The sequence below is a fragment of the Sebastes fasciatus genome, chromosome 16 (genome assembly GCF_043250625.1).
Source record: "Sebastes fasciatus isolate fSebFas1 chromosome 16, fSebFas1.pri, whole genome shotgun sequence".
In the NCBI taxonomy this organism is placed as follows: Eukaryota; Metazoa; Chordata; class Actinopteri; order Perciformes; family Sebastidae; genus Sebastes; species Sebastes fasciatus.
The window spans coordinates 11,570,464-11,594,111 of NC_133810.1; the positions used below are offsets into that span (position 1 = coordinate 11,570,464).

Here is a 23,648-nt window from a genome sequence, read left to right on the forward strand (position 1 = left end):
CTAATACTTTTATATTTTTACTTAAGTACATTTTTTAATGAAGTATTTTATGTGTAAGAAAGTATTTATACACTGTGCTATTGCTACTTTTACTTAAGTAAAATACCTGAATACTTCTTTCACTACTGCCATCACTATTATTTTTTATTTTGTTCATTAATGACTTTTTTCAGTTAATAACAAGAACACATCTACTTTTTGCTGACAAAAAGTGAATCATATGTAAGCGAATAATATAGTTGTGTGTCCCACAGCCACACTGGTAGGTAATATAAAGCTTTAAACTTTCTTTATTAGAACAAGCTCTCTGAGCTGTCCTATTTTGCAAGTGAAATATGTTGGCTGCCATGTGAACAACAAATTAAGTTGTTTTCATTTTGGACGGAAAGAGCAAAGTGAAGTGAAATGGAATCAAGCTGTCAAACTGTTTATGCTGCACAATGAACCAAAAGTAATAAAGCAGCGCCCACGGGACTGTGTCCATACATTTATTCATCTCTGAAACCACAACAGCAGAAGCAAGTATGAAAAAGACGGACACACAGACGCAGATCGAAAGAGCATCTGTGACACAGTTCAACCACTATACATATGCATGCTCACTTGTTCAGAGGCACACATGTAAACACAGCACACACATGAACACACACGTTGTGTAACGCCTTGGGCACGAGCCACGTTTCACATTTTACACTTTACAGTGCCGTGTTCAAAGGAGACAAACAGGTCATCCGAAGCAACATTAAAGGCCAGTTTCTGGGAATCCACATAACCTCCTGCATTTGACCAATTAAACAACATGCGTGGGCGGATCACTGAGGCGGACACAGGCGTAAAGATTGGCAAGCTTTGATTGCTGCCTTTTGTGGCCACTACTACTGTAGTCGAGCTTCACAGATGTCAGCCGCTTGATTAATCCTCCCGTTGGCTGACTCCCTCCCTCTTCGCTGTGCAGTGTGCGTTCTTTCAAAACACAACCCCCCCCCCCCCCCCCCCCCCCCCCCCCCCCCCCCCCCCGCCCCCCACCTCCAAATGTGCAGCACAAACAGCCGCAGCAAAGGTAGTGATTCAGTTAGCAGCAGAACAAGAACAAGAAAAATATTCATCAAATAACTAGGGATGCACTGATCCAACTTTTTCAGTCCCGATACCGATAGCTATACCTTAGCTTTGGGTATCGGCCGATACCGAGTACCGATCCGATATCAGTGTTCAATTAATAAGCTGTTTTCCTCACTGTGTGGAATTGACTGGATCATTATTTTATGTGTAAGGCAACATCAGTTGTAGTAGTTTCATAGTTCATAGTTTTGGTTTTCCACCTCCAATGAAGAGCAGCGCACAGCTGCTTCCCAAGCGCCCTATTTTAACGATTATATGCTATGTTAGCATATAATTATTAAATAATGTTTATAATGAAGTAATTTTCGATGAATTTTGAGGTAAATATTGGGATAATTTGGCAGTAATTCCGAAGACATTTTAAATAGGTTATTTGCCAATTATCACCTAATTACCGTGAAATTTGCAGACCTGTAAAATAAAGTGTTACCAAATATTTGTATTGAATTGTTATTTATTATTAAAATAATAAATGTGCACCAATACGTAGAGAATCCTCAAAATTAACAGGAATTACAGTTCAAGTGTAAACCTTTTTAATGTAGCAACAAATTGGTCAAAACTTAAACAGGAATAAAATTCCAGTATATAATGTGTATAGTATATAAACATAGAATTAAATTGAATAGATCAGCCCCATTGTCACCGATACCCAATCCAGCTATTTGAGTCAGAATCAACCCGATCCGGTATCAGTGCATCCCTACAAATAATGTGCAAAACATTTGAAAAATTTGGAAATATGGAAATTATGTTTTCAAATAACACTATCTCAAAACACTTAATCTGCCTAATCATGAGATTTCAAGTGAGGAAGAACACTGATTGCATCGTGAACTGAGTGCTGCCGATGACACATGTGCAGTCGGTTGCTTTCTAGCTAATGAACCCCGAATACCTGAGCTCCGCCAAACTAGTCTTCTGTTTTTATTTTGTTCAGTGATAAACAAAGTAGGAGCCTTGAACAATCTTCGGGTAAACAAAAATGCATCTAATGAGAGAGACTCTCCTGATATATTATTCAACAATGAACCGACGGGCGATGTATGCTGCGTGAAAAGCTAATTATGCCCGTATGTATGTCTGAAATACCACAAATAACTGAATGAGTCACACATGCAAACGTTCTCCAGGGTGAGCAACAGTAAGAGTTTGAAATGTGTAGCTTGTGTTGCAATAACATGAAAGATGCCAGAGTGTTAATTAACAAATATTCTATACTGTAAATGGATAGCACAACATTCAGACGGAAGTATGAGGACACAGGGACTGAATGAGAAAGCAAAACATTGAGGATAGCATGAAGATGCAGTGAAAACAGGAACTGCAGAACTGCAAGGTGAAGGCTTGATGTGGTGGAAGGTAGCAGAGATGGGTGATGATAAGTGTCTGTGCATCTGTGGAGACGGAGTGTGTGTGTGTGATTGGCTGCTGGAGTGAAAGCTGGGTGCAGACGAGCAGAGCAGAGGTTGAACGCGGTGGGAAGGTTTGATTAGATTCTGGGGTCTGGCTTGTGCGGCTAAATTAGCGTGCGTGTGTGTGTGTGTGTGTGTGTGTGTGTGTGTGTGTGTGTGTGTATTTGATGACATGTGGTGAAGATGGAGTGAGGCTATAAACCAGGTGGCTGTGACTGTTGGAGGGTTTTAATATATGTGGCGGAGCCTAGAAGACAACAGGGAGCTTAGAAAGGTGGTATTAGAAGGGCGGGGCTTAGATGGCAGGACGAAGTTAGAGAGAAAACATAAGTCAGCTGTGTATGTGTGTGTCAGTGAGGGCTTAGTGTTGTCATGCATTGATGCTGTATACCGTTGCTGAACATGGCAATAAGAGAGGCAAGAATTCAGCTCTGGCAGGGTAAAAACCAGTGTGTGTGGCAACTCACATTAGGGAATGGTGTTTTTATATACAAGTGCATTATAAAAATGCATAATTTAGAGATGAAAAACAAAATGAAATGTAAATAGCGAAAGGAATTTGAATAAACACGACCAAGCTAATATTTTTGGAGCCCCATTAAAATTAGTGTTTTCATAGGAGCTCGTGCTTTTATTCCCCATAATTTGCTTAATGCATCCAGGTCACTGTATCAGCTGACATTTGTTTATATAAATCAAAATGCATATAAAACAAACAAACAAATAAAATCAGATTAACGGGTTATTATGTATGCCAGGGTGAAATCAAACAATATGTTTGTGTCAGCTGCATTACACTCGCTGTAATCATGACAATTATCTTATTAGACAATAAGCTGTGATGGAATGTAACTAAATATATATTTACTCAGGTACTGTACTTTTTGAGGTACTTTTACTTTTTTACAATTTGGTAATACTACTTTTACTTAAGTAAAGGTTCAAGACTGTGATATTAATGATAAATAATGGAACAATAATAATAATATGAATAGGGTTCCTTATGGGTGGAGGCTACAGAATGCCCACGAGACATTTGGTGAGGTTTGAGCACACAGGCAGGAGAAGGATGTGAAGCGTATCGTGGGTTTTAGCTCATTTGGGAGCAGGAGGGAGGAGGAGAGATGAAGCAGGAAGCGAGTGGAAGGAAGGAAGGAAAGGGGGAAACAACACGAGAGACACGGGAGGTAAATTGGGAAGTAAGGAAGAATGAAGGTTGGAAGGAAGTGGGGAGAGAAAGCGCGAGACATAAGGTGAGGCGGAGGGAGAGGGAGAGGGAGAGGCAGGGGGGGGGTGTTGAAAGGCGGACATGGCTGGCACGGCGAGGCGGTGTGTCCTGGCACGGCTGCGGGACGGAGAAGTACACCTGCTCTCAGGCCAGTCCCTGTGGATCTACAGGCAGACTGTCATCTCTAACCGACATTCACTAATCTTATACAGCACACACACACACAGATGCTGTCATACATTTGATTTTGCATCCATGAGTCCTCTAAGGCGACAGAAAAAGTGTTTTGTTTTTTTAATCCAATTATAATTAATAATAATTCTAATTATTAGTGACAGCAGCAGCCAAAATCCTACTGATGAGTGAATCCTTTATTCAAGCATGCTCTGATCAAAAGGGGCCGACATGTTCCCTTTTGCTCCTAACAACTTGGTTCAAAGCATTCTTTGATTTCCTTACCATGTTTTAACAAAAGAAAAACGATTTAAAGGCAATGAATAGCCAGTTGTTTGATCACATTCCCCTTCTGCGAATGATAAAACACAGCTAATAGCTGTCCTCCGGGTTGAAAAATAACAATTCACATCACTTCCAAACACTAAATTAAATGTGTCATTTGGGGCTATCAATCGGATCAAATATTTGATCGCAATTAATCGCATGATTGTCCATAATTAATTGTGATTAATCGCAAATGAATCACACATTTTTTTTATCTGTTCAAAATGTACCTTAAAGGGAGATTTGTCAAGTATGTAATACTCTTATCAACATGGGAGCAGGTAAATATGCTGATCATGCAAATGTATGTATATATTTATTAATCAAAATCAATCAACAACACAAAACAATGACAAATACTGTCCAGAAACCCTCACAGGTACTGCATTTAGCATAAAAAATATGCTCAAATCATAACATGGCACACTGCAGCCCAACAGGCAACAACAGCTGTCAGTGTGTCAGTGTGCTGACTTGACTATGAGTTGCCCCAAACTGCATGTGATTATCATAAAGTGGACATATCTGTAAAGGGGAGATTCGTGGGTACCCATAGAACCTATTTTCATTCACGTATCTTGAGGTCAGAGGTCAAGGGACACCTTTGAAAATGGCCATGCCAGTTTTTCCTCTCCAAAATTTAGCCCAAGTTTGGAGCGTTATTTAGCCTCCTTCATGACAAGCTAGTATGACATGGTTGGTACCAATGGATTCCTTAGGTTTTATAGTTTCATATGTATCAGTATCGGATAAATGGCTGGTATTGACGGCAAGTGCCTGGCAACGACGGGGGAGGGAGAATGCGACATCTGGTAGCTGGATGCTATCGATGTTATCAATAGCACCTTTAACTTCTAATGTCAGCGCTCAGTAACTCACTAGCTCTCACGCTGCCGGAGCAGACATTTCTATTAGCATTTAAAAACCTCCAGTGTAAGATGTTAGTCTCAGACATCTTGTGTTGTATCAAATAATAATTGTGATCCAGAGAATTATATGAAAGTATGCCCATGCTGAGAGACATGGTGCTACTGCTAAACATGCTCAATGGTTATGTTAATCATTCTAAATTAAGCTAATTAAAACACTCGCTTATATTCCAACCAAAGCACTTGAAATAGCCTGTGGGATTTAGTTATATGAATGAGGTTTTAGCATTGATACTTCCTCATCAATATGCAAACATATGCACTGAATTAAATGTAAATTTCCTGTCACATATTCACTATCCAGTCGCAGCGTTCGCAATGAATTTCACAAACAGTTGACGTCATGTCGAGCGTGCCGTGTAGGAGATGTGAAAAGCGAGAGCGAAAACAAATTTTATCAGAAAGAATCTGACTTCCAATTCGTTCCCTCGACCCTAATGCCTCCCTCCTTTCAATAAGTAGAAAGAGTGACAGTACGCTGCGCTGCTTTGATGGCCTCCCGCCTCGAGCCAAGCCGCCGAAAATGACCATTGTGGACACAGGTTGTTGACCAAAGGCAATCTCCCCATTGTGGCCAAATAGCCCACAGAGATGTAAACATTACGTGGAAGAATGGCCTACTGATCGACCTCGGAGATTGCAAAGTGAAGGTCAATGGTTTGTCCAACAGCCTATCAGAGGAGTGTGTGAGTGTGTGTGTGTGTGTCAGCGATTGGAGTGGGGCGCAGGGAGGCGACGGTGGTAAATTGAACCACCCAGTTTCGAAAAGGACTTAAAAGTGACTGTCACAAAGGATAAGCTTGATCTCTTCACTGTCGCATACCTGTGGGTAAAACACACATAGCCGGCGACCACAGCGGGCCGCAGGTGTTGCTCGCTATATCTACCTTCCTAATCTCGCTTCGCAGACAGGTATGTGTCTGTAACTGCGACTACGCTCCATAAAGTTTAGTCTTTCAAAGAGCATGTGTGCCGTTTTGAAGCTAATCTTCGGGAAAACCCACATTAGCCCTTCAAAACAGTTAGAAATATCCGACCCGGTAGTTTTGAGTGCTTTTTGTTTATTCTCTTCACTTCGTCTTCTGCTTTTTGCCTTCGGGGACATTCATTTTCTTTCACCTAAGCACTCGAAACTTTAATCTGGCACAGCAATTACAGCAGCGCTACCTTATGTTTAAGTTATTAAGGCATTGTATGAATATGGGTAGAGGCTAAGTCACTTCAAATTTGTGGGGAAATGAGCACCATTTGCATAACTCACTTGGCCGTGCTTTGCAATTATGCCCCCTGTTCCAACACATGCTGCATCGTTCTGCATGTAAATTCAATTCCGGTGATAAGAGTACCTTATGAATATACAGTTAATTGGCAGCAAATTCCCCAGTTCAATTTTCAATCGTTCCACAATTACCGGAGGAATCATAATGGCTTTTTTCTCTTCTCTTCTCACACTCCTTCTCTCTGTTTCCCCAATGACAGAGCAAGACAAATACCAAAACAATTGTTCCTTGGGCAGTATCTACTAAATGGAAAAAAAAGAGGAAGAAAGGGGAAAAAAAAAAGATAAAAGGGAGAAGTGATCAAGGAGAAATTTGTGGCTCTTGCCTCCCAGTGCTGTGTGCACATAACTGATTCTGAGGGAGATTGCAGGCGACACGGCGTCTATGAGAGATCAAAGAGGTTCCTTGCTTTGCTTTGCATACCTCAAACACTATCAATAATGCATTTTCGTGCCCTACCTGCCGTGCACACGGGCCCAGAGTGCGCGCACCGACACCACACGCATACAATGGCCTACAGCAGAGCCTGGCATTTAACCAAACTGTCTGTTGTAGCAGTTCAGGTGCGAAGATGGGTACGGCTTGACAGCTACCTCGGGGCTAGTGAAGGCTGCTGAAGGTAGGTGAGAACTCCGGCTGAAATGCATTTTAACAAAACACGGTTCAGTAACCAGAAAGTCATTTCAATTGCCCATGGCTTAGACATCTCTATACGCGCAAATGGGAAAAACAGGGGATCACAGAAATACGAGGTGAATTTCTATTCATTTTATTCATTGCAGTTTTTTGATCGGATACATTTTATACATCAGGAGTGCAAAAATGAGACCAGCGGGATTAAGAGAGACAGAAGTTACAACATTTTGTTCACGTCCTTGGACCGGGTGAGGAAATTTATGTCTGGAAAGTGAATAACTAACTACTTCACTCAACCGTTATTGTTGAGGTGACCTTGAACAAAGCACTCCCCCCCACTGATTCCAGTGCAGCTGCTCAGTGGCTGATTAAATAGGTGTCATCGTTGCTATAAGCAACGTAGATGTGGGTCAATAGGGGCCTACTACACCAGCCCGTTCTCATTCCCAGGGCGTTAAATACCGGGGCTTTGTCACGGCTGTCAGCGTTCAGTACCGGTATGAAACACACCAGGCGTTCATTTTTTTTCGTCACTTTTACTCTACAAATGTAGTAGTTTTAAGCCCAACCATGTATTTCTTTCCTGAACCTAACTATAGTGATTTTATTGCCTAATCCTAAAGTGGTGCCAAGGGTAACTATATGGTTTTGATGCCGTGTGGCGGGACAAAGCGGCGTTATGTGACAGGTTGGGGTGAGAACGTGTTGGTTACGCCTACTACGTTGTAAAAATGAAAGCGAAATTTAAAAGCAACGCATTCTAACATGTTGTAAAACTGAATGAAACGTCACGTTTTTGAGCACAAACGAAAAGGCTTCTTTAAAACCACTTAGTTAAGTTTAGGGGGAAACATTGTGTTTTGGTTTAAAATAACTACATTTCAAAAGTGAAAATGAGACTGTCTGTAATACAGCGCCTGACTGCCGCTTCTGCTAATAATTACTCGCTGTCGTGTTCTTTTATTCCTTTTTCGGTGATATACCATTTCAATGAACGATAAAACCTACTATTAGGTGTAATAGGCCCCCATTGACCCACATCTATGGTGCTTATTAGCGGCCGATAACGCCTATTTAATAGCCTGACAACCATCATATTGGGTGCAGTTCACCGATTAAATAAAACTTTAAAGGGGATCCGAAGGGGAAAAAAAAGTTCTATCTAGTTCAACATTTACTGAACTTGTGAATTCACCCATTCATTATATGACCTAAGAAAGACATTGACAAAAGGATGTTTTGCTGAAGGGTACTTTCTCAGTACTTGTTGGTGGTCCCACTGCTTATTCTAATGATTAAGTCTATGACCTTTTCCAGTATAGAATTGCGTGTCTAACTACTCAGCCTCCTTGTCACCAATGGCGGGGTTATTCATTACTGGCTTGTATGCTGAGCCAACAGTATTGAGCAGACTAACTACGATCAATAAAGTCTGTGCCTCGTTTTGCATGTTTTTCAATAGCATATTGGTTATGTTTAATTTCAAGTAGAAACTGTCTAACAGTTTATATCATCCAGATTGCTTTACTGGCAAAAAAAAGCAGAAGAAAAAAAAAGACCTGTGGTGGCCAAAATGAGAAAAAGTGCCTCAAATGAAAACTGTGGCTTGATAAGGCATCTAATATTCTTCTTTTTTGTTGTTGCTAAATAGCAAATATCCATCAGGAAAGAATGTAGCATCCATTAGGTGTGCTGATGGATGACGATGAGTCATGGGTATTTGTATTCCCACATAGATATATAAGTCTCCCAGCATTGCACTCTCTGCCCAGGTCTCTACTTTCAGTCCCACTCCACTTGTGTGGCTGCAATGGTAAGGAATCATTTCACCCTTAGGTTCTGTAAAAACAGGACATGTAATGTTACTCTGAAGAGTTATAAATAAGATTTGTTTTTAAAAGAAAAAAAATGTCACATACAAAATAAGATGTGAAAAATACATTTAATCTTCTAAACATAACTTTGAATGGGCTTTTTGTAAAAACAGCTTTTATACTGCAAGTGTCTCAATCTGCATGCAGTGCAGGGAATTATGCAAACAACTTAAGCAAGACGGATCTGACCGTGGGATGACCGATTCCCTCTTGCTAAGCTCTTCAGTAAAGGGATAGTTCGGATTTTGTGTGGGGCTGTATGAGGTACTTATCCGAAGTCTGTGTATTACCAACAGTAGATGGAAGTCAGCACACCCCCAGTATGGAGAAGCAGACAGGAAGCAAAGCAATGTATTGCTGTGGACAGGGACAGCAGCAAAATGTATATTAGCCACCGAAAAGAAAGGCCCACCTAAAAATTTGATATATCAGTTTTAAGTGCACGCTCTGTTTAGAATATTTTCACCGCTTTACCTTGCCGTCAGACAGCCCTTTCCGTCGGGGAACTGAATATCCACCAGACTCCATTGACAAAAACAGTCATTTTACCTCGCACAACACAGAAGTGGCTGCTCTTCCTCTTCCTCTTCCTCTGCCTCGATCAGTTAGTTTGTCTGTGTTATTTTGTGACTTTGGTGAATCCGAACTAACCGTAAAACACCAGAGTCACAAAATAACACAGACAAAATAACCGATCGAGGCAGCGGAAGAGCAGCAACTTCCGTGTTCTGCGAGGTAAAACGTCTGTTTTTATCAAAGAAGTCTGGTGGCTTTGAAGAAAGAATAGATAACGGCTTCAGTTCCCTGTCAGAAATGCTGTCTGATGGCAAGATAAAGTGGTGAAGATATTCTAAATATACTTAAAATTATATTGATTTTTTGAAGGTTAGCTTTCCTTTTAAGTGGCTAAAATATGTTTTGCTGCTGTCCCCGTCCATAGCAGTAAATTGATTTGCTCCTCTGCTGGTACTTCTGTCTGTTTCTCCAAACTGGGGGTGTGCCGACAGTCATCTACTGTAGGTAATACACTAACTATGGATAACTACCTCATACAAACCCACTTCAAAACACCCAAACGATCCCTTTAAGGCACCAGCATGGAAGCGGAATTGGAGTCACACTGTGAGAAACCATGTTGCTGCTCAAGCAGAAAGGTGCATGAGTCACTGAAGCATCAAGGTGCCTAAATAAACATATACTCAAGCAGACAAGTATGTACAGTATGTGTTCATACATCTGCATACATACACACAGTCACACAAATCCTGCTGAATGCATAAGAATCAGAACTGGAGTTTTCTGGCAGAGCTATTTGCCTCTTTCCCACTGACATCACCATCGATACACATGGCCATAGATAGGAGTATACATAGAAAAGATCAGGCATACTAAGCACTGAGGGTTCATAGCTTTGTGTCAGCACTGGCTCATACAGTATGTGTTTGGCACCCATCACAAAGTCAAGCTATATATAACAGCCATTAAACTGTAATAGACAGGAAACACCTTGATCCCGTCACAATTAGAGCCTCTTCCAGTATAATGATGAGGTCATAAAAAGTGATGAACCTGATAACGATTAGCCTAATTTGTTTCCTAAATTAATGGAGTGAAGACATGCAGCCCAAGCAACAAAAGAGGCTGACGTGAAAATCAAAGCGTAATCACAAAAGTCTGAAAGCACTGTGATAAGGGCGGTATCTTGATGAACAGAAAGGAAAAGAAGAGTGCTCTTTGTGATATTATTATTTTAGCTGGAAGGCGCGCTTTTGAGTTTCATTTTATTTCAGAGCGAGTTTTCAATGCCGGAGAAAGCAGAGGGGAAGCAGGTCTTTAATGTCAAACGTACAGTATCCCACCGTGACATTTTGGATTTTTTCGCCTATTATTTCTCACCATCAGGAGCTTGTCACCTCACAGGAAATGTCTTGCAACAGGAAAAAGTGTTTGCCAGCTGTAGGAATTCAAAACTTCCTCCGTGGAAATAACACGTTAACGCAAATCTGTTTTAACGCCACTAATTTCTTTAACGCATTAAAGTAACTTGAGATTTTTTGGGGTTGTAGAGGACTCATTTTTAAAGCTAGAGTGACAATCCAGGTATATATATATATATAATATATATAGACTTCCATTTGATGTTGAGAAGGATTTAGACAAGCTTGAATTTATATTTCAAAACTGTTTCTATCGTCAGTAAGTACATTATAAAGCAAATTATACCATATTCTGTAGTAAATTATGTTGTACTTTCTGTCATCTTGGACAAATTGGTAAAACAATCATTGTTTTTACCATCTTGTCCATTGTCCTAGAGTTTTTTAATTTTGAAGTAAAGTCCAAATGTGCCTCTAAATCCATTCCCAGGATAAAGAACCTGCAGAATGAACAATCACCTTGAGATACGTCCAAGCAGTCAGCCTTGAGGCTTTCTAATATCAATCCAGTGAGAAGGGATCTGGCCTTGCCGTAGAAAATCACATCAACGAGAAATGCGATCCGCCAAACTGTCTGATGGTTCAGTGTAACCTGCCAATCACTTCAGACTGTCTGAATGCCAAATATGAAGGTATAGTAATTCAGTTGAGTTGAAAGTATGCGAGACTAAGCAGATGGATCAAGTCAGTTAAAACGAGAATGGATTACTGAACAAATGTTTTAAGTTTTTTATACAAAATCTCATTCATCCAAATCCCACTCAGATCTCACGATGAAAATGCGGCTGCTCTGCTATTTTGAATTAATTAAGAGACTCCTAGGGAACACAAAAAACAAAGACCGACTTAAACTACCATCATATGCTGCTGGTTTAAGATCTAAACTGCTTTCGTTGACTCATAAAAACAGAGTCCTTCTCTTACTTGGATGTGCGAGATTCTTAAACTGTTCATACTGATATTGTGCATAAACATCCCCTAGTGTGTAACATGGACTATAAACGAATATTCCCCCACTCAATTTACACACACTTGACTTCGCCGCAGTTTCTAACGTGACCTTAGATTTCATCACATGTGCTCGAGAAAACACAGAAGACATACACACACACAGCAGGCCATACATATTAATGAGAGATCAACACCATCTTCTGCTTTTCTCCCACTAAGCTTTTGCCCTTTTCTCATGTACAGCAAAGGACACAGACTTGCCATGCATGAGCACACACTACACACAACACATACACACATTTAAAGCACACTAACAGTCACAAAGCTGCAGCATTGTTGTTCTCCTTCTGCCCACTTTATTCACACACAAGCTGGCAACGACAGCAACAAATGGCAGCGAAGGCTGAAGAGTGCCCCCTGCTGTTACACTGAGACCGAGGTCGGTCCACCTGCTCCTGGTCATTCCACCGCTCCGTCTCTCTATTAGCAGAGGCTTACTCGGAGGTGGAGGGAGGTCGATATCATACTGCAGCTGCCAGAGTAATAAAACCACAGGCAACCCTGACTGGGCAAGAGAGGGAGTGGGAGCGCGAGACGAGGCTGGCAAAGTAGGTACGAGGATTTAGGCAATGGCTAGAAGAAGTGAGGGCAGTGAAACTCCAAAGAGAGGCGAGATAAAGTAGAGAAAGCGAGTAGGTAATTCCATGAAAGAGGGGAAGTCTTGGGGGAGTTGAGAGGCGTGCTGGGAAACTTGGCAGGAGAGAAGGAGGAGAATATGGAGAGTCTGGAGAGGAGAGGAGAGGGAGGAAAAAGTATTCAGCTTCCTCCCAGTACAGTTCCAGAAATCTGTGGGCTAAGTTATTACACAGTATTTTATATTTCTCCAAAATTATTTAGTCCAAAAACATTAAATGTATGTTTTTGTACAGCACCAGTGATGCTTTCAGATGAAATCCAACAACTTCCCTCACAGGGGAAAGAGTTTATCTAATATCCTTTGAATGTTCTAAGTCCCAACTAGATGCGTCTCATCAGCTCCAGTAACTTCTCCTAAGCTCAGACAACAAACTAGCTTTTAATTGGATCAGAAATAGCTCAACACTTCATTAGCAAAGGGCAGAGAACATTTAATGTGTTGTTGTTGTTCAAAAGCATGACAAGAGAGGCTTGCACAAAGCCCCGCTCGGACTGAGACAAACATTAAAAGAAATGCAGGACTGAATATTGCAGTCCAACACGTCCCACACATCCAGTTTCAACCAAATTGGCGTCGGTTGGTTTAGTCTATAACGAGTGGGTGATGAAGAAGTCCTGACATCGGGCTTAACCAACTCTTTCACTGCATGGTTATTATCTTGTTCTAAATAAGAGGGTTATTGAGCTTTTTTTTTTTTCTTTATGCCAAACACATTCACATGTCACAGCAGAAAAAGCAAAGGTGTAATTAAAGCTGCACTAATCAATACTTTTATATTGACAATGGATCCAACGACGTGTTATGTCAAAGGGGTCGATGGTTGTGGCAAACCACCAAACTCTGCAGTTCCCTCTAACCTCTGTCAAGCAGCAGTTTTCAGTAAAACAAAAGCTCTGATAAACCCACTGAACTCCTTCCCCAGCACCACAGACAAAGTTAGTGTCTAGCTGGTGAACACAGTGTCGCATTTAGCGGCCAAAGAACCAGATACTGCCCTTCGGTGTTGGTGGAGACCAAAATAAAGCTAAAAGGAGAGTGAAAATTAGGAAACACAACTCCAAATGAAAACTAATGTTGCTCTGTGTGCTTTATTTACACATTTTTTAAGATGTGAATCTGTCTATATTGTGTTTACTCTTGCCCCTAAGTTGCCCAAAATCAATGTTTGACTAATGGCTGGATTCCATTTATGTGTTACAGAGCCCTGATATTGCAGCCCAGTCGCACAACATTTTGTGAAATAGTCATGAAATTGAATGTATTGATTTGTGTACATAGACACGAATTTCCCATTTTTTTATCGTGATGGTCAACACAAAATCAATTCTTATGTAATCTATGTAATTGTGAACCGGGAAGTATAAAGTGGCGAACATCAAAAAACACCATGCATTCGCCCAGGAGACCAGTGTTCGTGTCCCGTGTGAAAAAAAGAAGTCAACGATGATTAATTTGTCATGTAAGTTCTGTACTTAAGTTACGGCACATTTGAACCCAAACCACGATCTTTTCCTAAACCTAACCAAGTAGTTTTGTTGCCTAAATCTAACCAAGTCCATCTTTTCCTTAACCTAGCTAAGTAGTTTTATTTTAAAAAGACTGGAGTGGAAATTGACACACGTGTTGTTGCTGGACATTCGTAGGAAGACGCACAAAAAATAGGTTGTTGAAAGTTGTGCTGAGCGTCACAAAAAAAAGGGAAGTTTGTGTCTATGTGCAAATAGATTACATTTCGTGACTATTTCACAAACTGCCGCGAGACCGTGTTGGATATTGTGCATGCTGGCTCACCACTGGCACGGCTTACTGGGAAACTAAAATGGAATATGAAACCATAATTAATCCTACTAGTTACACCTGTTCTTCTCCTCCTTCAACAAGTCAAAGTGTTTAAAAAGGCCTTTGATGACTTTGGTGAAATAAATCCCTACCTTTCTAAATCCTTTCCACGTTATTCCATCTTCCATAATTAGCAGTCTTCATTAAACCGATAATAAGCAATAAAAATGGGGAAAAAAAACAAATCAAGCAATCAAACCCGAATTAGTTCAGATGAAGATAGAAAACAGGGGCCAAAGGGAGAACAGATAAAGACAGAATAACAAACAGAAGGTTGGCAGAGGTAGTAGCACCTCAGGACAATAACAGTCAATATCTGGGCAATAGAAAGTCAGAGAGCTGGAACGAGACGTACATACAGTCGTAACTATCAAAGATCAATGAGAGGGCTTGAAGAGCAGGGTGAGACCCAGAGTAATTGCTGGGGATCAGGGAGGTTATCATCTCAGGTCTCCCCTCCTCTCCAGCCAGCTTCCATCGCGCTGATGGATGAGAGACTTCTCGGCCAGCCAATGGACAACAGAGCCATTGAGATTAATCCCGCAATAAAAGGACCATTAGTTCTCATTGGCATGACGAGGGCTCCATTCGTTATGGCAAATGGTTTTTAGCATGACTTTGCGAGACTGAGCTCCACAATTAGGAGATCCGGGTTCATATGTCATCATCAGGCCAAGAGCGACGGAGCTGCCGATGATGGGCAGGGATTACGAAAGAGAGATTCAGGGGAAAAAGGAAGAGGAGTGATTGGCAGAGAACGAGGGTAGAAGAGCGGAAAGATAGAAAATCAACCATGTTGAAGAGATTTTTTAAAGATGGAGGAAACTAGTGGGAAAATGAGGGAGGAGACGTTTCAAAGCGGGAGGAAGAAAAAGAGATGGCTGGCTGGCCAGCTGGTTGGCGGGTTGACAGGGGGCCCGTAGTGTAGACACCTCAGTAGACGGCTCTTAAATGGCTGTCTGTCAGAACAGCAATGGCTTCCCTCTGTTCCACTCCTTTAAATGAGCTCGTTATGGTCCAGGCCATTACAGGCATGGACTCTCTGTTTGGAGGAAGCTGAGATGTCATTAGACATAGAGAGGAGCGAGGTGGGAAAGAAAGAGGCGGAATGATGGGAGAGACGGCGAAAAGGAGGAACCAAGAGAGGGAGGGTGAGAGTGATAGAAACAGAGAAGGAAAAGGCAGAGGAAGAGGGAATAAACTAACCAAAATGCAACCAAGAAGAAGAGAGAGGTAGCGGTTGTAATGAGGGAAAATATGTAGGATGAAAGACGAAGTAAGGGAATTGAGTTGCAAAAGAAAAAGGGGGTTCGATTTACATAAAGCGACCACAGAGTTTCACAGCTCCACATTCTCTGTGAAGTAACTTGGATATTGTGTTACAGTGGAAGGTTTTCTACACTGAATGAGGAGCGCTCAGTATTCAAGTGGCTTTGGCTATTATCTCATGAGTCTTAATGCATACCAGCCTGAATGAAAAGCAGTGTAGCATGAACATTCAGCCCACAGATACATTGAATATGTAAGACCAAAGCCAAATGCAACAGAGCACATACAGTATAATATAACCCAGCAAGAGTTACCGTACAGTATATATGTCAGCAATTATAGGTTCATTATCTGTTAATGCTTTTTTCACATGTATGTGGGAGCACACTTCGGCTGCAACTATGTTTTTTCAATTCATTGATTAGTTGTTCACTCTGAACAAATGCAAATAATATTGAAAAATGTCCCTCACAAGTTACCAGAGCTCAAGATGACATTTTCAAATTGCTTTTGTCTGACCAACAGCTAAAAAAACAAAAGGTATTTAACTTAAAATCATAAAACAGAAAAAAAAGATATTGTCATATTTGAGAAGTTGAAATGAAAGAATGTTAAGTAATGTTTAAAGAATTATATACTTGGAAAGTATATGGACTTTTTTCTTCATATTTAAGATTCTGCATGGAATGGCTCTTTTTTTGAGCCACTTTTTATGCCTCCGCTCCAAATGATCTATCGACAATCAACTAGTTATACCATATATCTTTATGGTCAATATACATGTGCATATCTAGTAATGTTTGTGGCATACTGTAGTGCACCCTTTGCTATGAGAGCCTTTCTTATTGGCACATAGAGCAATGAGCTCTTTTGCAGACTTTAAATTTATGCTAGCCACAGTGCCAATAGTTGTGTCTCCTTCATGTAAGACTTTTGTGGCTGGAGGACATTTCTCTCACTTTTCATCCACAGAGCATATATTTGCATTTTAATACATCACTTCATTTAACTACATTTTTGGGAGACCAAGATTTGCGTATGTGAGCTCAGGGCTCTTTACCCATGAGGTCCACACACACACACACACACACACACACACACAGTTCTGCACAGACAAACCTGCCAATGCGGAAAAACAGACATGCAAACAAACAGCCCTTTACGGGTGGTTAGACAGTGAGCCAACTAAATGTCAGATTGGCAGATGCTCCATCTCAGCGTCTGGCTCCTTTGATTTTCATCTGTTTACCCTATCTCACAAATACAAAACATGCCCTAATCAATTATGATTCAGCCAAATGTCACATTCAGGTGGAATGCTTAATGACACTTGGCTTAATGATAGGTTGGGTTTGTGTCAGATTGATTACGAGTCTAGGAATGTTTGACAATTAATCTGTTCATGTTTACCAAAGATCCAAATCAAGAGAGACACGTTTCACAATGATTTCAGGTAATATATTCATGTCAAATCATTTCCCCATTGAAATTGTTGAAGTAAATAAATCCCGGTATATTAAATGACATGGTCAAAAGGTTGTCTTCACGGTTGGAAAACCTTTTACATGACAAACACCCATCAAAAGAGATCTCGTAAGTCAGACAGATGTAAAAATGGTTTTGTATATCAGTCCAATGGGTGACGTCACGGTGACTACATCCACTTCTTATATACAGTCTATAGTTTTGTCTGAAGGCTGGTCGATCTTAATGGTAAACTGAAAGTTTAATGGATAACATAATGGTTATGATTATGATACCAGTACCTTTTGAGACCCACACAACTTTTAATTAGCCTCACCTTGTTGTCTGTTCGGTGCTAGCTTTACAGATAAAGCTGCTTGTCTGCCAACAACTGTTGTGTTTGCTGATAATATTTTTAGCTACCACTGTCAAACTAGAGGCCCAGGACTGATAAAGAGAGTTGGTGGGTATCCAGTCATAAAATCTAATCTCATAATTAGCAAATGTTCAGTTTGGCAGGATGGTTCTTTCTCCGTTTCTTCTCTCACTATACAGCAAAACTTCAATTAAGCAGCATCTATTCCACCCTGTGAGCACAGGAGCACCGTAGCCTCGCTGCCTCACCCACTATTTTCCCCCACACTCTAAGCTGTATTTAAAGAAACTGACTCAAAGTTGGAGCCACAGGCAAAAAAGTGGAACATCAAGGACACTGTTTTAAATTTGAATACACAGTATTGAGTGCTAATTATTTGACTTTTCCCTTTAAAAGATCTTAACACACCGACTATAACTGTTGGGACCATAAAACAAGAAAAGCAACACAGCAAAAACTAACTCATGTCTTTAGACAAATGATGCACTTTAACAGCAATTTTGCCGGCAGTCCCTCAGGCCATAACTCCAGCTGACTCCCCAAACATCTGCTGTACCCCCGCTGCTCCGTAGATCAAGATCCATGGGTTTGCAAAAAGGCAGTGCTACTAGGACGGTGTGACTTTACAAGCCACAGGAGTGGTAGTGTGCTGCATAAATGAACGTTCCTGACCATCAGTAAAACAAACAGAATGTACGCTATAGTCTTTCATATTACATTCAAAGATTATAAGTAGGCTGCAATTATCAGAACAATACGAACATTCAGGCTCTCTCATGTGGCACAACGGTGTACTGCAGATATAAATGTTAAATAAAAGACTAGAAGAAAATTGATTTGGCGACCCTAATAAAATCCCCTGCGACCCAGCTGTGGGTTTTGACCCAACCTTTGGGAATCACTGCCTTATGGGATACTTTTTATATGAGAGAAATTAAAAAAAAATATATATATATACATTTTTCCTTCATATTTTATAGGTATTTCTGCCTAATAAGATAGTATATTGATGATTCAAATAGGCCAAATCCATAATAAAACTATTGAAAACAGCATTTTCATGTTGTTTGTTGGTGTATCTTTTCTTTTTTCAGCAGAAAACCTGCATAAATAATGTTATGTTATGTTAATAATGCTTGCTAATTATTATTATGGTAATTATAAAAAAACATGAAATGTGAAAAATCCAATGATTTATCCTAAGAGCATCTTTGCAGTCAAATATATGATATAACGTAGAACAGTATCATCCGAAAACAATTAAATTAAATTAAAAACACATGAAAGAGGTTGCGCTGAGTTTCTTCATTACGATGAACATGAAAAAATGCAAACTATAATTGTTCCCTGCCCTATACGGGTGTAAATGCAGCACACACCTATTAAGGTCATAAAACTAAAAAGTTTGATTTCCTTTGTTTCTTTTATCCACTGAGACCACCCTACCACCCTCTCAAGAAATACTTATAGACTGATGTTTTTATGGGCCTACAGCTGAAAGAGTAATAGATGTACTGGCTTGTTGCTTTTGAAGCTTGCCTTTTTCCAAAGATGCCCCATCCCCCCCTCCTCCTCTGAGCGAGTAATACTTGGGGACCATGTTACTTTATGGGATCTATGATGTATGGGCTGTTGGCTGTGGTTACTCTCCACAGAGCTCCCAGTGCTCTCAGATGTGGTGTGTATGGATGCCACATACTGTGATACACTATGATCATATTTCATGATGAAGAAAGAAAAAAAACACAGCACAGTATTGATCTATTGGCTTATGGCTGGGTGAAATGGAAGTTTCCCATACAATAGCTTACTTTATAGAGTTTCATCTGAGGACTTAATAGTTTGTGTTCTTTTCTGATGCCTCAGGGAGGGAACCAGCAGAGTCTTGAAATACTATATATATATTTATGGCTGTTAAGAACATAACATCTATCTTGATCTGTCCAGCAGTAGAATGCAGAGCCTTTTCTTCAATAAATTAAAGACAACTGTTATATGATGTTTTGTACAAGAACACAACTGAACTCCTCAAGAAAAACTATGCAAAAAACTTACATTTTTGCAGACGTAGTAGTTTAAAGGGGAACTACTACAGTATATGTGGAAAAAAAGTACCTATGGTGCACTTTGATATGGGGTGGGACCAGAACAAATACATTATCATACATTATAGGTAGGCGTGTCACAGGCTCGCATTCACTTCTTTCATTCCCTTTAAACACAGGGCTCTCCCAGTCATGATAGTTTGGGAAGCCTGTGTAGAGTTTTCCTCAGAGGAAACTCACAGTTGTCTGAGATATGCAGAGCTTCAAATATGAAAACAACAGCTCATACATACTGCCAAGAGCAGATGATGACTCATTTTAAGTTGTTTTTTTATGCCAGATTTGACTGTTGCTTTCAAACATGATTGCCGGCAATCTGGGAACAAACAGTTGCCTGTAATATTCATATTGTTTCAGTGGTTATTTTGCAACAGTCTGGTGCTTAGACTAGAATAAAATGTCCTTATTGTCATTGCACACATTGTACAACCAAATTTGCAGTGCAGCTCTTAAAACTGTACATTCAAGATTCCTCCCATACACGCACAGTCACATGCACAGCTGCCAAAGTAATACAAGACTTTTTTAAAAAGTAGCCATTTACTTTAAGTTGCACAAAATTCAACCCTCAGATCTGCCGTGCCTAATTGTGGCTTTGCAGTGAGTGACATCTCTCCAGTTCGAGAGTGCAGATGAAACAGATACCTGTTGCCTTCAGATGGCTGTAAAGAGAGTCACTAAAGTAAAGGAAAAAAGGCCTTCTGTATAGGCTACTATCTGTTGTGGATTAAAGAGCTGGTAATAATTAATCTTCAAAGAAGACATAAAACATCAATGAAGATGAATGTGTGATTCAAGGAAGGTTTATATACAGTAGTTTGGCCTTCACTAAATAAAGTGACCAAAATATTATGTAACGCACCTGCGTTGAGCCGTCGACCTGTTCGGTGCAGGTGCGAGACGCAGTCATTCTTGGCACCAAGATTGTAGTGTGATGCTGGATTGGTAACTAAGCCTGGTTTACAAGGCTGCTGGGTTGTGTCTACATACCCTCATCGTTATATGTTGCCAGAGTCTCACCAGGCTGTTGCCATGTGGTTGCTATAGAGTGTTACAGGAATGAGTCCTAAAACCTGGAAATGAGTTAGCCATTTAGCACTTCCGACTCCCTCGTCTGGAAGTCAATGGGTTTCTTGAATGGGTTTTGGGTTAGATGCCTGAAATAAGGTCTGCGGTCAACACAAGCATAAGAGATTTTAATGTTTTGTTCTACGACATAAAATAAATCAATACATAGCCCACTCGTGAATTTTGAAGCTTTTACATGTCTTGAAAAAGGCGGTCGCTAACAAGTGGCTAAATGAGACTACTAAACGTCATCACGCCGACTCGTCCGCCTTCACAGCCTCGTTGTCTATACTCACGCTCATGCAAAAATTAAAAAAATTAAATGTAAGTATCATAAACGTTTGTTTGCCACAGAGCTTTATTTACTACAATAATCCAAAAGCCAATGGAAAAATCCCATTGATTCCATTAATCATTAATCATCCCAATCGATTAATCATTACAGTTCTATGGTGTTCTATGTGTTTAGCAAGATGTTGTGAAGCGGTTGCCTGTTGTTGCTAGGGTGGTACTGTGTGCTTCCTGCACACTGGGACACTGTTTTTGTTTTCAGCACCATGGAGAGCGACAGCAAAAAATATCTACACTATTGCAAAAATGCCTCACATGCAACCCAAATCCCCCCGTATCAATTCAAATATGTCACAATGTACCGCATGATTCACAGCTATTGATCCTGGCTGTGTGAAACAAGCAGTACACAAGTGAAAGCTTTCCCCATTGTTCGTTGGGGATGTGTGAATCAGGCCAAGGCAGCAGGGTGCTTTCCTTTCATCTACACCTTATCCCTCTTTTTCACACAGACACACACAAACAAGGTCTTTGTCATCCTTCAGTCTGCTTTCCTCACATCATCCCCGTCCCTCTTACTTTTTGTCAATTGGCTCTCTGTTCCTCTCTCTCTCTCTCTCTCTCCTCTCTCATTCTCACATTACCTTTCTCTTACGCTGCCCTCTCAGCCTCGTTTCTGTTCCCGTTGCTTTCTTTCATCGCCGCCTTCATCCGTGTACTCCTCCACTGTGTTCTTTAATTTCCTGTCCATGAAAGATTCATCTGGCTACCTTTAATAATAAATAAGGAGGCACAGTTGAAAAGTGCAGAAGGCCCCTTTGACTACAGCGGCAAGGATCCAAAAGACAAGGGAGAGTAATATTCCTGCTCCGTCTGGCCTTTATTCCCTCCACCCCTCCATTAATCTTTCTTCCTTTGTCACTCTGTCTCTTTCTTCTTTGCCGTCCCAAAGCATCCTGAAATGAGACCCTCTGGATGAAGACAAGGCCCAGGATCACAGTAGATGCCATGAGGTCCTGGCTCTCCACAGCATACTGATTCACTTAAGTCAAACACTCGTCTCGATGCTGTCACGCTGACAGCTCGTTGTCTTTGGTTTGAAACCTGATGTTAAAGAGTTCTCACTGTTTAAATACAGGCAAAGTGGGATTGTCGCATGAACTTCAAGCTGCTGACTTCTTTTTTTACTTTCAATACATGAGCAAAGTGAGAGATGATTGCTAAAGGAAGGGCGCCATATCAAATCCAGGGCTATGTAAAATCACTCACTACTCACTCTATAGTACAGGGGTCAGCAACCTGCGGCTCTTTAAACCCTCTCCAGTGGCTTTCTGTGGCTTTGTCAAAAAATTTAAAGAAATGAATAATGGTTATTTTTTAACATTTTGACTTTAATTAATCATTGTTGTAGGCCTAGAGTGATTCTTACATTTTCCAATTGCAAAAATGTTTAGCCTATATAAGGGATCCACCGATACTAATGGGCTGATACCGAAAAGCCCAAGTATCGCTATCAGGACTGAACAAGTGGGATTGGTGCATTCCTAACCTCTACATTGAATAATAAAATAAGTTTTAACATTTCAGTAAACTAACCTGTGTGTCATAGCCGACGTGTGTCTACGGCCCGTCACTTATCCTCTCATTTTGCCAATCCTCAATGGTGTTGGCTAGTCTTGAGTTTCCCTAGCGACAGTAGGTTTCCAAATGGAAAATGGAGGATTTAATAGTGCGTGGACAGATTTGTTTGCTTTCTGCGGCGAAAAAATTTGCAAACAACAAAAAGAGTAATTGAAAGACATTTCCAGAACAAACACACTGGAAGCTCCTGCTGAAAAGAGCTTCCAGCCAAATCTCCCCAAGACGATTCTTCAATGTCCTGCCTCCCATTAGCACCTGGGTCCTCACTGCATTAGACTTAATAGGCGGTGTTGCCTTCATTATAAGGCTCAAATACGTTTTGTGGCTCCAGACAGATGTTTTTATTTATGTTTTGGCCAAAAAATGGCTCTTTTGATAGTAAAGGTTGCTGACCCCTGATATAGTAGACTATATAGTGAGTTCGCCATTTTGTAGTGCTGTCCAAATGTATAGTGAGAATTATTATACCCTATATAGTGGACTCAAAGTATCCCACAATGCACGAACTAACCGAGCACTATACTGTATACCATCATGCATTGGCAAAAATGGCAGGCGGACAAGAGGAAAGAGAGCAGCACGATTGAGACAAATCCACGAGTTGCGGAGCGAAAAATAATGTATTTAATGTGAACAGAGCAGCGCAACACAAACGGCCGAAGTACTTACTTACGTATTAATTTAGGAAAATATGCTGATTGCCCATGCATTCACAGCGGCTGTTATTTCTTACCTTTCACGATAAAAGCCATAGACATATAGGCTGCATCACTGCTTACCAAGGGGAACTTAAATTCAACAAACTCAACAAAACAGCTTACAATATGTATTTATCACAAAATTACATGTCCATATATACTATGGATGGTCCACTAGGAGACATTATACTTGCCAACCTTGAGACCTCAAAAATAGGGAGGATTTCAAAACAAAAGCGGATGTCTGGGGGAAAATAACATGAAAATAACAAAAGCAATAGCACAAGCAGCTCATTTCCGCCAGGAAAAAACATGAGGTGTAGCGGT

At 40.6% G+C, this 23,648-nt stretch overlaps 1 long non-coding RNA gene across 5 annotated transcripts in view; it reads right to left on the reverse strand.

Annotated features, from left to right (window-relative positions):
- LOC141752843 (uncharacterized) overlaps positions 1 to 23,648 on the reverse strand; it is a 233,080-nt gene that overhangs the window by 58,231 nt on the left and 151,201 nt on the right. The window contains exon 5 of one of the 5 annotated variants that reach the window (XR_012590351.1): positions 12,220 to 12,657. The exons of the other annotated variants lie outside the window; for them this stretch is intronic. This is a non-coding gene — a long non-coding RNA (uncharacterized LOC141752843). Of the gene's footprint in view, positions 1 to 12,219; positions 12,658 to 23,648 lie in introns of those variants that run through there. 5 annotated transcript variants of the gene reach the window in all.